This window comes from Pundamilia nyererei, unplaced genomic scaffold, assembly GCF_000239375.1.
Source record: "Pundamilia nyererei isolate P.nyererei 1_Seehausen unplaced genomic scaffold, PunNye1.0 scaffold00180, whole genome shotgun sequence".
In the NCBI taxonomy this organism is placed as follows: domain Eukaryota; kingdom Metazoa; phylum Chordata; class Actinopteri; order Cichliformes; family Cichlidae; genus Pundamilia; species Pundamilia nyererei.
In genome coordinates this window covers 1,055,485-1,065,228 of record NW_005187581.1, presented here as the reverse complement: position 1 = coordinate 1,065,228, position 9,744 = coordinate 1,055,485, and the positions used below count along the sequence as shown (strand labels likewise).

At 41.3% G+C, this 9,744-nt stretch overlaps 1 protein-coding gene across 2 annotated transcripts in view; it reads left to right on the top strand.

The window, feature by feature from the left end:
* Positions 1-272: 272 nt before the first annotated feature.
* LOC106456405 (microtubule-associated tumor suppressor candidate 2 homolog) overlaps positions 273-9,744 on the top strand; it is a 35,297-nt gene continuing 25,825 nt past the window's right edge. The window contains exon 1 of one of the 2 annotated variants that reach the window (XM_013914237.1): positions 273-424. The gene's annotated coding sequence lies outside the window, so the exon portion shown is untranslated. Of the gene's footprint in view, positions 425-658; positions 722-9,744 lie in introns of those variants that run through there. The other variant, XM_013914238.1, reaches the window with a different exon arrangement.

The window sequence follows — 9,744 nt, the reverse complement described above, 5'->3', positions numbered from 1 at the left end:
CGCACCAGTGTCAGTATGTAGACTCCATATGTCTGTAATGCTTAAATGATTTTTGAATTCATAGCACGGTAGGACTTGTAATTCAGCTTTTCAAAATCCAGTCGTGGTCATATTGGAATCCCACCACGTGGGAAGAGCTGCTTCCCACATGTTCCAGCAGAGGGCGCACATGTGTTAAAAAAGCCCGACGTCTGAGCAGAAGGATGCTCAGCCAGGTGTCGGCTGCAGCATCAGCACCGCTCCTCCTCCAGTTCCCTCCTCCTGCTGCTGTCCGCAGTACCTCTCTCTCTCTCTATCTCTCTCTCTCTCTGTGTGCGTCGTTTCTGGCAGCCAGGGAGAGTGGGGAGGGAGTGGAGAGACGCGCTGGCAACTCCTGCGTTTTCACCGACATTCTTCAATGAATCAGCAACAGAGAAAGCTGCAGGTAAGTCGCACGACTGTAAACACCCCGTGCTTATTTTGCTCGGAGGGCTAGCATTGATTTCCCGAAAAAGTGTCGCACTTATTTTGCTCGTAGGATTTCGGGTCTTGCTGTTCGACCAGCACCATAAATACAGTTTGTTTTTGACTAGGCCCGCATCACGGCAATGCGCGAAGGAATTTAGCTCGACTCTACATATAAATAGCTGTAACCTCGAAGTTGAGTCACAGTGTTGGAGAGAAAGTGAGGTCAGAAGGAAGAGACGGTGCGATGGAGATGGATGGAGCAGGTCAAGTCTCTGTGAGTGTTACTAATGATCCAGTATAGATTTTAGGATTTAAACCAGATCCACTGCACTGAGAGATGACATGGACTTGAGTTTGAAGGATTTTGTTTTCATTTCTCGCCAAATGTCATTTATTGATGAGCTATTTTTTGTGAGTGTATAGACTTCAAAAGCAAAGACTCTCACAGCTTTCTAATACATAACATATAATTCTTGTTAACTGATAGCGGAAAAGCTGCAATATTTTAAATTTCTTGTCGTGTTTGCCCGCTCAGGCTTAAGCTTTTTACCAGTGAAAGTGGACAAATGTACATTTATAATACCAAGGTTTGAAGTCTGATAGTATGATTAATAACTTTTCATTTCTAAGTCCACGAGTGACACTGCTGCACACTCATGCAAACACTAATTCTTCAGTATCTTGACTGCTTTCAAGGAATCCACGGCACAGAGGTTGTATTGATACTTCAGTTCCATTTGCAACACTTCCCATTTTCTCAGTCTCATTGTTGGAGACTTGAGACCTGACAAAAGAAAACAACGGATGGAACAATTAAAAGTGACTGAGGGATTTCACGCTGTTGTTTCAATTGACCGGTGTCGGATGATTGGATTGTCCTTGAGGCAGTTGGATGGCGGTGTCTTTGTTGGGGTGAATCCCCCTTTTTCAGCTGCTTGGCCGAAGTTCTTGTACTTTTTTCAAATCCGTTCTAGTTTGCAAGCGTTAAAGTTCAGAATTTGCCTGTACTACTGAAGTATGTAAACAATGTGCCTCTAATCTGACAGTTTCCGTGTAAAAATAAGTGATGTTTTCAGCATTTATTGGGATTGTCTGCTGCCACTATTGATCTCAGTATCAGAGACTTCCCATATTTATGGATCTTCAAGTCCGTTTTGCTAAATCTCACCAATCCCTCCCGATCATGTTAACGTGGAGGTTGACACTGCATCAAAGCAGGAAAGCAGATCTTACGGCCTTGGCTGTACACTGACTGCTCTAGTTGCTGCTCTCGATGCTGATGCATGTGTGATTGATTCATTACATCTGACCTCTGCTAGGTCTGAAGAGCGATCAATTCATCAGATCTCTGCCAGAAATACCACTGCCGGCTGTGTGTGTGTGCGTGTCTGACTTTGTGTGTTTTTTCTAAGCGTGAGGTTCCTATACCGTGTGTGTGTGTGTGTGTATGTATTTGTTTCTGTAGGTACAGAAAAGCCTATGAATGTAGCACACCGGTATGACCTTCAAGGTTATTTAATAGGACAGAACGGAGGAGAAGGAGGAGGAAGGAAGGGAGAGAGGGAGAAATTGAGATGGGAAGTGAACTGAAGCTGAGAAGGACACTAAAGTTGGTCAGTGTGCCTTTGAATAACATGTCACAAGTGCAAGGCTTTAATTATTTTGAAAAATTTTTGTCTTTTTTTTTTTTAAACATTTTTGCTTGGATGATTGTGGTCTACTAATAAATATAACAGCGGTTTCCCGATAGTGGTGAAATAGGTTTAATGTAAGAAAATGATAGAAAAGGTTGCAGTTATTTTAATAACACAATTGTAAGAATCCTCCACACTTTGGACGCAAGACGCTCTGCACTTGCAAGTGCACGTACACACGCATGTGCCTTATGTGTGAACCGAGCATCAGCACACGCATTCTCGAATTCACGCTGCTTTTGTCTGGAAGGTGGCATTGAGCTTATTGTAGCTCCTCCCCTGCAGTCGCAGGCAAGACATTACAGGGTGAAAAGAGAGGCACGCCTCCCCTCATGACACACAAACACACACACATACAGTTTTCCGTGTCCCACCAGGAGCAGACATGAAAGACCTTTATTCACTTGTGTCAGTCAGTTTAAGCGCTCACCTGATTTTGCTTTTTTTATTTTAAATGTATCTTATTTGTATATTTGTCTCATATTATTTGATTAAGCTACAGATGTTATTAAGAAACTTTATAGAATTGTGTCAGTGAACTTAAAAGCACGTGTGTGATAGAAAGAACCGCTGTAGTTATCCTTGGTTAGGTCTACCTCATTAATGTTTTATGAAACTTCTCAACAGTGTACATCTATGTTCTTTTTTTAGACTTACTCCCACCAAATAAAACCCACTCCCAGAACAGCAGCACAAGGGGATTCTTCTCCTGTGTTGTACTTTCTAGCTTTCCATTATTGAATGTATGAAAACTCTTAAAAAAAGCCCCCCCCCACACACACACTTTTTGCATATCATTGCCCCTCCCAAAAAACCCTCATCTTGCCCTATTCTTTGCTCACCTCTCACTGATCCTTGGGCAGTTCTCCCTCCCCCATACCCCAGGGGTTTACCACTTGCTCATTGCACATACGCTTGCACATTACAATACTAACCAGAATCCGTCACATCCCCGCTCCTTTGCACCCCCATGGCACTCCGCAGCATCATTTTCTGTTTCTATATTCTCTCGAAATAAACACAAGTGACTCAGCTCGTCTAAGTTGCTCTCAGCTTCTCTTTGTCTGGTCCGTCTCGCCTCTCCTGCTTTATGTCTGACTGTGTATGTCTGCGAGTCTTGGTGAGCTTGTGGCATCCTCACAGTCCCACGGAGAATTGCACTATCATTGCACCGCTTTGCATTTGAAATGACCTCCTCTTTGTCCCGCCTCATACAGTTTCGCACAGCCAGCTATGGAAGAGTTAACATTTTTTTTTCTGCGACAGGAGTGAGGCTAGTGGGTGGAGGGGCTTTACTAATAACAATGCGGTGGTGCTGCTACCAGCAGCCAGCATGGACAAACACCCTCTTTTCTGCTCCCTTTACCTCAATAAACCCTTGTCTGGACCTTTGCAAACATGTGTTTTAATGGCACGTAGTTGCTACTTTTAACCTGATGGTTCAGGTTGAATATCCAGAAAGGACTCAGCTTTGTTGTCGTTTTTATTTATTTATTTTTTCCCTCATATTTCCTGCCTTTTTCTTTCATTTCATCTTAGGTCGGCTTTTGTTGCATTGGTCTTGCTTTTTATGTGCCCCATTCTTACATTTAAAAAAATGTAAAATGTAAAATTGTAGTTTAACCATGTAGATCACGTTGCACCATAAAGTTTATTATTATTGTCTGCCCTCACTTTATCCCAGTCCGGCATTACCGACTGCATAGCCTGGTGAAATAGACAGCGAAGCGGGACCGTGTCCAATTTAGTAGAGATTCATCCCGTGTTTTTGCATAAAAAGCAAGGCTAAAATAAATAAATAAATAAGGAGATGGTAAATCCCATAAATAGACGTGTGCATGCATGCAGACCTTTTGTTTTGTTTTTGTTTTTTTAAGCCTCATTCCCCCCCCAGTTAGGAGCTGTTTCTTTGTCTGCCCCTGCTGCAGCGATAGTCACTGCCTGAGCGTGAGCTGTTGTGTGTGAAGGTGATTCTCGTGTTTGATGATCTTTCATTTCGCATGCACTCGGTGATCACCTTGGTGCTATATGGGGTTTTTCGGATCAGAAGTCCTTTTGTTTTTGTTCTGCCTCCTGTGTTGGCAACAATGGGACAAACCTAGCGTGCGAACACGTTTTGATGGATGGATGTGCACGTGAACCCGTGCCAGCGTTTGACCGTTTTTCATTTGGTTTCACCTAATAAATCTAATTTCTGGCATATTGTGATCTGCTGCTGATTTCATAGCAGGCGCCAAACGCCGCCTGCCTGCCCGAAATAAGGGAATAAATCAGCTTTTATTGGAGATCATCTGATATTCTCATTCTCCCTTATTCACTCATATATGACCACCCACTATGACTCAAGATCCTGTAGAAATCCTGTTACCGATTCCCCTGCGATATAGACTTATTCCCCTCCCCCGGGGTACAAAAAGGTGTCCAACTGTAGGAGTAGAGTGGGGGGATGAGCTGAGAGGAAATCATTTGGGCAGATGTAGCCTGCTGATGTGCCATCTATAAGGATGAAAATGAGATTGATTACCTCACCCTGCCCTTATTAACTCTGTATTATTGGGATGAAAGAGAAGAGGGGAGCAAAAGAGACAGAGTTGTTGAGAAAGGCATAACACCAAAGCACTGAAGGGACATCGCTGAGCTCAGTGTTGTGAGCTAAATTGTGTCAGCGAGGCGATGCTGGTTGATGAGGAGCATGTCTGTAAGCACAGCTATAAAGAAAATCGGTGCAAAACAACAATCAAGGAGCTGGAGAAGACTATTTCTGGTTATTTTTGCGCTCCTGTTTGCCTCGCTGTTTCTGTGTGATGGTAATCCCTTTGCTGTGTGCATACTGGGTTATTGCTCGGTTCACACATATAAACAGTCGAGCATACTTCAGTGAATCATCACTTGTGAAATTCTGTCTGCAGGCTATCTATTGTGTCTTGTGAAAATGGAGCGTTTAGCTTATTTCACTCCTATTTCTGTCTGTGTGGTTCGCAGACAGCGATGAGGTGGCGGTAGTGGGGTTGAAAAGGAAGGAATGGATGACTAATTCTTAGCTAATTTGTGAATAGGTTTTTTCGCTAAGCTTTATCCTGCTGGATGATTACGTTAAGGAATGCAATATAAAGACAACATCCTCCACCCCCACCAAATTAGCACAAATATGATAGTTTTTATGTCTTACATCTATCCACGGCTCTAGAACACGGCTTTTCACAAGTTCACACTCTCCAACATGTTCATTGTACAAGGACACACAAGGGTGATGTCATTGGTGATTAATTGCATGTATGCAAAGACACAGCATGGACTGAATTAGAGAGAGAGAGAAAAAAAGATTTTAAGGATAACCGCTCCACTGCATTTTAATGCAAATCTTGCACAATCCAATTTTCAAATGCGGGAACAATCAGGAGTCATAAATTATGTCGTCGCTTTGTCCATTTGAGTTTGTTCCCCTTTTGCTAATATTGCAATGTGATGGAATTTACATCTCAGCAGAGGTATGTGTGGATGAAAGAGCGATAGGGCATGGGGCAATGAATATATGTGTGTGTTCCTGGGTTTCCCCTTGGGACCACAGAGCTGTAAAACCTGTCTGCTCTCCAGTGGGGGAGGAGAGAAATAAAGCAAAGTGCCAAAGACAAATGGCTTCTGTAATAGCCACATGTGCTGCTGGACCAGCAACAAAGACACTGAGGGGGAAGGCTCGTGTTGATGTGTCTACACAGGTGACTGCCTTTGTACTGTCACATGCGTTCATGCGATACAGAAAATGTAAACCTACTCAGCAACAGAAGAACAAAAAAGATATGCCCATCAAATTTCCTTACTTGCTTTCAAAGAAGAATATATAAGATGCCGGGGCATATTCCTTTGAAATTTCATGTTTTTTTTATCTGGAAAAAATTCTTTGCGGCACTTAACTTTGATCCCCTGAATGAATCCAAGACTGGCAGCCCCTACCCTTCTTGAAATCTGTAAAAACCTCTCACATATTTTGGCTCATATTTTGACCTGAGAGGAAGTAGAGGACTGAAGAGAGGAGGCTGAATCTTCACCACTCTTACTATTGCAAGACATTAGTGTCTTTAGAGACACAGTTTTCTTCATCCAGTTAAAAAACAAAACACAGCAATCTCTCTATAAGTCAAATATTCATTAGAAATGCCTTATAGCAACATATTGAACAATTCAATTTGTAATTGTAAGTGAGAGGTTAGAACACAGTTAGATGGTTACTTTAATTTGAGCTATACTGATGGAGTGGAGATAAAAAAAAAAGCTGGTAGGTAGGCAAAACTAAAATAAAGAGTTGCTAATGTGGCCAGGAAATAGCTATTAGCGTGTCAAGTCAAGTACTTCCATTGTTTCATGTAGTACACGATCTACTGCATACTTAGTTGTGGAGTATGTGAATTTCAACAGGTTAATTTGGCCAGCTGTTGCACGTCTGAACTTCTACATCTTTCTGTGCCTCTGAGCACACATAAAATAACATTTTTCTACAGTCAAGATTAAAATTGACATACACGCAACATTAAACACCATTACACCAACATGACATGTGCTTTAGATGGCTGAAAAAAATCTTATTTAGCTATCGCTGACATCATCATTGATGCTATTATTGGCTGACATTGTTTGGAACCCTGTCTTTCCATTGCGTAGCCAAGAGTTAACTTTGTGACGTTTATGGGTACATCGTCAGTGCGCTCACTTCATGTAACAATACTTGATTGAGTGAACAGCAGAGATGCACCGATCGACCAGTCAGGGAGTGGAACTGGACAAATTCCAGCGTTCTCGTCCCAGACTGGTGACTGCCCGGTCAGCCTCACTCATGTGTAATTACAAGCTGGTCTGTTTCATGCCTGCACAACACAAGTATTGAGTGCATGTAAACATGCTAGAATAAATGGCATAATAAAAGAAATAACATTTATTTTATTACAGATATCTGTTTCATCGACTTTTTTTTTGTAATACGTCAGCTAAAGATTATTGTACAGGAACCCCGTAACGTATTGGAGTCGAAGGAAAATTGTACGTTTTAATTTCTTTCATTATGAAAATCAGATTTTACATTAAAGAAACGTTTTATTCATACTGTCAGTTTTAATGCTTAGGAAGAAAACTGACAAACAAAATAGGCATCAGTGGGTCACACTTAGAAAGAAACTGAAGAAAATTGCAGTTGGTGCATTTCTAGTGAACACACTTGTGTGAATGCAGACTATTTGAGTCACAGCTTAGACAAACTGATTGGAGTGTAGATGCAGGTGTAAACGATCAAGGTTGAGCAGACACTAGTTTAGAAGAGAAGAATAGAAGCAAAGCAAGCAAAACAACAACTAGACACACAGGCTCCTACAGCCTGGCTTTACTTTTGTCAGGAGATTTATTTATGTGTACCCACAGTCGAGAGATTAAAAACGAAAAAAACAACAACTCTCAGTTTCAGCGACATGACCAGTACCAATTAGTATTAAATCTTGTAACAGATTTTTGTTAACTGATTTGCTCTCTTGGGCTTTTATCAGTAAGTCGCTTCAGAAAAGGGGCTCTGTAGTGCATCCTATAGAGGGCCAAATGAGCACTAATTAGAACACTCGTGTGCTCCAGCAACAACTCTCTTTTCTGTATCTATTTGCATGTCTCATTTCTCTCACCTCAGGTCTGTGTCTCAGTCTCTCACCCACACAGACTCATTCCTGCTTGGAGACAAAAACGGAAGGTTAAGGAAAGCCTCCGTCTTTTCTTAACTCAACACCACTTTCGAGTTTCCTTGAGACCCCTGTCATGTATTGTTACCAACCTCTCATCTTTCACCTTCTAAAAAGAGCTTTCTGTCTTAAACGCAGCACTTCGTGGGATAGGAGCCCAGTGAAAAATATCACAAATACAAGTGTCATTCTCCAAATTTAAGCACTGCCAAGATATCCCCATATCACAGCCCACGCTCCCATCACTTAAGCTATGCACCTTTCCACCTTTTTGCATGGATATGATTGCTCCTTCGCTCGTTTATGTTTAGTACTGTGTGTATTTTGTACGCGCTGTGTGTGCTTGTGGCTGAGTGCGCCTCTAACAACAGTTGCGTGTAGGTGTGAGTTTACATGTGAAATTGATGCACAGTAGAATGCATAGGAATGTAAAAGCATAAAAGTGACCTTCAGATCTTTATTGTATGACTGACCTTTTTCACTTGTGGTAAATTCCAGCATGAGGAAATGTATTATCTGCATCCGATAACAGCTTTGTTGGGTTATGCCTACATCTATTATTTCCCAGATGAGCTCAGTCTGAATACTTAACTCAACATGCACATGTACAGTTAGGTGAAACAAAGCCTGCCTTTCTTCTTAACACCTAAATCTGAATGATGTGGCACAGATTACAATATTATCCTCAAGCAGCTTACCCTATTTATTCAATTTGGATAACAGGAAAATAAATGTTAAAAAATACTATAGCATATATTTGTTCCATAACTCCTCCTATATGTGTTAAACAATCTGGAAACTTACTATATAAACCTTTTATGATACCTGGATTGACTACATATATATATATATATATATATATATGTAGTCACTGACATTAATAGCGCTTGTAATGAATTACTTTGTCTTCTACAATGAGTATGTAGCTTCAAATAGGCAGAATGAATATATGTTTGTATTCATTTGTTTGGTCTTTCTGAACAGCAATTTTTGCCATTTCACTGTATATGAAGATAAAGGGAATAACATTATTCATAACATGCATGTATGTGTTTTTATATATACGTGTGGCGAGCAAGTGCAGGCAGGCTTGGCTTGTATAATGTAAATAAGGGTTTGGCTGTGCCAGGAATGCTTGTGGCAATGGTGCGTTTATAACTCATAACTACTCTTACATAATGCATAGTACCCTGTCCACTTAGTTTTTCTTATTTGCAGTTTTTCCTTTGCTCCGAGCTGGGTGATCAAAGAGATTTTTCATATTTGTTAGATTTTGTAATTGCATAATTCATATTCCTGCCAACCGACACGCCTTCAACCAACACTCCCTCGCATGTGATCTTCTTTACTTAGAGGATCTGAGCGTGTGTGACATCAAAATAGCCTAATAACGAGGAAAGGCAGCTGAGGGTTTTTTTTCTTTGCATGTTTCAGATTTTTTTCTTTTTTTTTTTTACTATCATCCACCAGTTTCTACTATTCTTTTTGATTCTATTATTTTTCATGTTATGATTAGAGTTTTGCTGGATTGTTTTCTGTTTTGGATTTTCTCAGTTAGGTGAAATGCAGCTTATTCTGGTTCAGCCACTGTGACCGAGCTCAGCATCCAGCCTCCCGAGAGTGCTGTCATCAGCACAAGCTGCAGCACTACATCAGTGCCAAAATTGATCTGCCACACATGTCTTCTCAGGGAATTCTCTCACCCTGTAGCACAGCTCTCTGCCACTTTCCTTCCCTCCTATCGGTCTCTGTCCCCGCCTCTGTGTGAGCAATTAGCTAATTATTTGATTGTTTGCGCCAATCAAGGGTAAATATGAGCAGGGTACACACAGGCAGAGGGGAGCAGACATTGTGTGGATTATCCTCCATGTTCTGTTTGTCAGGCACAGTGA